The sequence below is a fragment of the Chelmon rostratus genome, chromosome 22 (genome assembly GCF_017976325.1).
Source record: "Chelmon rostratus isolate fCheRos1 chromosome 22, fCheRos1.pri, whole genome shotgun sequence".
Classification (NCBI taxonomy): domain Eukaryota; kingdom Metazoa; phylum Chordata; class Actinopteri; order Chaetodontiformes; family Chaetodontidae; genus Chelmon; species Chelmon rostratus.
In genome coordinates this window covers 1742914-1748913 of record NC_055679.1, presented here as the reverse complement: position 1 = coordinate 1748913, position 6000 = coordinate 1742914, and positions in this window count along the sequence as shown.

Here is a 6000-nt window from a genome sequence, read left to right as displayed (position 1 = left end):
TCCACTCTTCTCCAGCCAATTCTTTGAAGGGTTCAGGTGGAAGGGGTGAAGCTGATTGTGGTGCCACATCGGCCAGACATTCTGGGTAGTTTTCAGTTTTTCCCTTCTGGATGTGACTGGTTGAGACCAGAAGGGAGACCCTACTTGCTATCTCAAGTAGGGTCTCTTTCCACAAGTGTTCAGGTTGGTGGACTGGCCTTTGGCTTGCTGGAACCTGCAGTAAGGACTATCATAGTTTGGTCAATAATTGGGAAGGACCAGATGAAGCTGAGCGAGTTGTGAACCATCAGGACAAGAGACAAAGCTTTAGCATCTTGACAGTAGCATAGTGTTGTCCCACAATCATGAGACAGGCAAGTGTTGCTACCGCCTTCCCAATCCTGTCAATCGATCTCTGTATCCAAGGTAAGGTTGTTTCTAAATGTAAAATGAACTTTTATATATCACTATTCTAGTCCATCAACCACTCAAAGTACTTTATAACACATCAACATTCCCCCATTCAGACATGACACAGGCATTTGGAGAAATTTGGGGTTCAGTATAAACTGGTGGACAACATTCAGTTCATAGTTGTCGATGGTGATGACTGGCAGAGCACCAATGTCCAGTGCCAGGACATTCATCTTCTTCAGGCTGGTGATCAGTCCAAAGTCTTTGCAAGCCTGGGAAAAGTGATCACAGCCTGGAGTTCGAACTCAATATAGATTGCAACTGTTGCATCATTGGCAAAAAGCACGTCTCTGATGAGGGCTAATGTAAAATGGACCATGCACAACAAATCCGTTGAGCCAGAATTAGCCATAATATCTCCCAGGCTGAGGTTGTTAAATGATGACATGCAAACCTGGGTTGATACTGTATACTACTCATTTATCATTGAGGATGATCTTTTGTTATTTATAAAGGTGTTTTGGTATCCCTCTGTAAGTAAATATGGGGGAACTACATCCGTAGTAAAGGTTCTTCATTCGTTAAGAAAGAAATTGGGGCAAAAAAGGACAAGCTAACGTGAGTTAAAGGGAGATGTGATGAAGGTTTACGCCACTGACACCAATTCAATTCAATTCAATTTTATTTATATAGCGCCTTTTAGGAGGCAGAAACCTCAACACCAGACACCATGGGACACCTCTCAACAGACGACCACAAGCAAGAGGAAGCCAAAGTTTCTTTGGTTTGTGCTTCTTTTGCTCTCCAGTTAAATCAATTGACTTAAAAGCTCTTGAGCCCTGTCTGCAGCTAAATGCCTTTATTTCTAGCTTTAGAGTTAGAAAAATCAAAATTCAAAATGCTGTCAAAGCTGCACCACGTCCATCAGTTATTGTGTGTGTAGTTAGTAGTAATAAATCTTTCTTTTAAAAATAAACTCCCAAAGCAGCAATGTGTTCTCAATACTTTCTGACTCCCCTACCCTGTCTGTGGCACTCCTACCCATTGGTTCCCACTGAAGACGTAAATCTTTACAAATGCCTCACAAGTATACTGTGTAGTTAAATTAAAAAAAACCCCTCAAGAATGTAAAACAGCTGAACACTGTGGTGGATTTGGGAGGAGGTTTTCAGCATACATGTATCCAGTTACAATACAGGTGAATTAAGCAGTGTCCCTGGACAGGATTAAATAGAGTTTTAAAGATTTGGGCCCCCCATGCCACACTGCACCTTGTCTATCCTTTCAGACCCTCTATTCCTCTCCACCTCCCTCCTTCCCTTCTTTTTTCTGTGGGGCTCAGGAGGATATGACCACCTTGGAGACCCAAACCTCTGACCTTAATGGGATTTTTCTGTGAAAACGGGGGGCTCCCTCCTTCACATCAAAGCTGGCCGACTTGCTATTCCTTGACAGGTCCCGTCACTCAGCAGTCAGCCCCCCTTCGTCCCCCACCTCCTGTTGTTAGTGCCAGCACTCATCATAAAGCCTTGTGCTAATTCTTCCCGATTGACCCATGAGAGGAGGAGGTGGGTACACGCGTGTGTGTGGAGTGGAGAGGTGGGGGTGACTATTTGTGGAGTGGAGCAGCTTCATACGCCTTTTAAGTTGACTACTCTGTTTCATACAAGCATGATAATGGCTTATTTATACCACAGTGAAGAAACTTTGGTCCAAACACTCACACATAAATACATTCAGGCTGAAGAACAGATGTTCATATATGAAGACAGGGAGTGACTAAATATATACTGTATATGTATTCTGCATGATGGCAATAAAAGGCTTTAAAGGAAAAATCAATTGTCCCTCCTACATTCTTATCAATATATTATGGTGATGCTCAGGCTCCTGTGAACCAGAGCTGTGAACATTTCTGTAGCTGAATGGAAGTCAGCTCTAAGCCATGGAGCTCTTCATCATCTGTGCCAAACCTGTCCACCTCAGCATCTAGAGGACTATGACATGACTATGGGAATAGAGTTACACCACCCATCAGCACTAGTGGAACCCAACTACCTTCTACACTTGCTTCTAGAGAGCAAGACGGCACTCCAGAGCTCAGTCAAGCTGATCTCATTAAACAGCCCTTTGAAACAGTGAAAACGGTAAAGCAACAAGAGGAGATGTTCCAGCAACGGATGGAGCAAAACAAAGACTCCAGGGCAGAAAGTAGCTATTCGTCTTTGACCTGTCACCAAAATATATCACACCCAGCACGAGACAACCATCTTAGTAAACCCAATCAGAATCTAGTTGGGTCACCTCCAGTCCTAACAGCTATTTGCCATGAACATGAATGAAATGTATGAGCAAAGCCCACTCATGTTGCCCCTCTTCTTAACCCACAAGATCTCCCTCCTCCTTTAGCTCATCAACAATCTATCTCATATCATCCAGCTCATTATCTGCCCGTGTCTTTTCATCCTTCAGCCTCTCTTTCCCCCATGCAATCACATCTTCAAGTCCCTCTTCATTACCCAATTCATCTAGTCCTTTGCCTTCACATCCTTCAACATGATGCCATTCCTCTCGTCTCTTATCAGTTGCCATCTTCTCATCCCCTCTTTCCTCCCAACCTAGATCCTTGTACCCCTCCAGAGAGGCAGCAACACAACATCCCAGGCACTTTCACTAGAGAGGATGATGTGCGATACAGGATGTTGTCACAGGCACTGACCAACCTAGTCTATCCAGAAGAAACTGAAGAATTCAAGTTTCAGATTCTTCTTGACCATCTTAAGGTGTAACAAGCCAGATACCTGGCTTTAGCCCATTCATATGCATATCACCCATTCACAGAAGCCTTAAAGGATAACTTTCGTTTTTTACAACCTGGACTTTATTTGTAGCATTAATTACGACCATTTAGACACCCCGACAACTTTGGTGGCATTTGGAGTCGTTTTGAAGAAATTAGCCCCAGAGGAGCGGCGCGTATATCCGTATAATGCGAGTTATCGGGGCACCCATGCGTAGCCTCTATAAACGCATAATCTGCAGCGAAACTCATTCATATTCCAATATTTTGTTAAGATATGCTGGTGCTATTCCCCTCTGAGCCCGTGGTGGCATGTTATCAACATCCAGTGTCTCTAGACAACTACCTCTGATGTGGATGACGTCATTTTGCCCAGCCAAAGCCTGCAGGACCAAATGGGCAACTTTAGATTGAGTAAGTAGCTTACACACATGTATAGATTGTTTAGTTGCCTTGGTTTTGTTTGCCAGAAGTTTATCATTGCGCGGAAATCCTCCAGTGTTGTGATACAGACATTTATTGACACATCCAGACGCATATCTCCTGGCCGCCACTCTGAGCAACAGAGGCCTTCCTCTGTTGTCATCGATGAACATTGTCCACAAGAACACCACCAGTTACCGTCTACTCGTGGACGCGCAGCCGTTTGTAGTTGTTTGGCCAGCTGTTCCTCTCTCTGCCTCCGCGTCCTCCATTCAACGAGCTCCTCGACCGTGTACTCTGGTTCAAAACGGTAACTACGTCCATCGTGAACAAAGTCATCGTCCACCACCAAAGTTGTCGGGGTGTCTAAATGGTCGTAATTAATGCTACAAATAAAGTCCAGGTTGTAAAAAACGAAATTTATCCTTTAAGGGTGCTAGATAAATATTATGGCCAACCACAAGAGTTGGCACTCAATGTTCTTGTACATCCCGGAGATGGTCATGCCCTTGATTCCTTTGCCCTGCAAGTCAGAGCACTGGATAGCACTGGCTTTAACAACTACGGCTGACCAAGGCAATGCTGAACTTCTCTGTGGCTAACATGTAGATAGGCAGTAGAGAAATTCCCAAATGAACAGGTCAGCTGCTTTAAACATCACATTCACAGAGCCCAGGTAGATGCCAACTAACCTTTCTGAATGACTTTCCATGGAGTCCTGTTGCCAGCCTAGATAGAATTGCACAGGCCTCAAGCTCTCTCAATCACACTGACCACTAGATTCTAAATTGAATGTAATTTATATAGCGCCAAAACACAACCGAAGTTGCCTCAGGACGTTTTCCTTATAGAGCAGGTACAGACCAAACTATTTAGACAAGCCTATGTTTTCTTTGGTGGGATATGATGAAAGACACCGCTCCATCCATCTACAAATGGCAGGTCCTGCTCTTTGGGACAACCTGTGGAATTATCCACTACAACAATGCAGTAAATTTACGATGTCCTGGCAAGCCTTTATGAATGGTAGGGTATCCTATCCCTTTCACGATCAGAACTGACTCCTTCCATCAGACATACCATCGCTTGGTCAGATTCAATCACCTTATTCGCTCCTTTGAAGGCTGATTCATACCACTTTAAGGTCTTTTTTGGTATCAGAGTGTCCAAGATACAAGAACTTACTAACTACAAAGACTGGAGGTGTATGATAATGCAGCCAACAACCCAGCAGTCAAACTGGTGGAGCCAAGACCCTCTATTCCTGTACCACTCTCCTGACACCTGGCTGTGAGCTCCTGATGCCCCCAACAATAATGTAGATTATCATCAGTTTGAAATTTTGGGGAGAAGTTGCCACTGTCAGATCTGTCCAATATTTCAGACACTGCAAAACTTGTCAAGCCCTCATTGATGTTTCAGTTTAGTTGAAACATTCTCCAGATGCTCATTTAACCCCAACAGCAGCTGGTCAGACAGACATAAAGTATCTGAGACAGGCACAGATTGACTGATTGATGAGACTGATTGTTATGATTTTGGTGTTTTCCTTCGTCGGTTTCTTGTTTTATTTTGTAAGTTAAGTTTTGTTGTTCTGTCTTTGTGCATTTTCTTTCCTTTCAAATTGTTGAAATTGTTGACCTTGCCTGTAAAACCATCACATTGAAACCCTACAGTCAACTAGTCTCTGTCAGCTCACTTTTGCATCAGAAGAAACGAAAGGGTATTCACTGAGCTCTGCAAGGTGGTTCTGCATTTTGAAAGGGAGTGATGCAATACAGAAGTGTCAACATGGTTGTGTTAACTGCTAATGGTGGCATGAAAAACCAGTTGTTCCTCGTATGGTAGACCTTCCAATAGATCTTCTTCAGCAAAAGCCTGCTTTTTATTCAATAGCTGGATCTCCTTTGTGGTCTTGACACAGACTCCTTTCTCATGGCCCTCCACCATTTCATTGCCTGTAGGGGCACTCTCTTTGAACTCTGGTCAAACCAGGGCAACAATTTCGAGGGAGGAGAGAGGGAATTTAGGGAGGGCTTCATCGCACTTACTTCATCTGTACACCAATTTTGGTGCACATACTCTGGGCGCAAGTATGAAGCAAAATCTGAAGTGTCATATTGTTTGTTGCGTGTGAGCATAGTCTATAATCTATCATTTTATGCTACGTTAGACTTTTGCTGACTTTGTGATTAGCTGGAACAGGCTCGAGACACAAAACTTGGCACTATAACTGGAAATGATGTGCAAATGCTTCACAAGAAATATCACTTATGTTATATGTCTTAATTTATTTCATGTTTTGACGAGTTGAAGCACTTGGTTCAGGTTTAGGAAAAATGGTGCATGTTGACTAGCTTAAAAATAACAACACATGGGACACA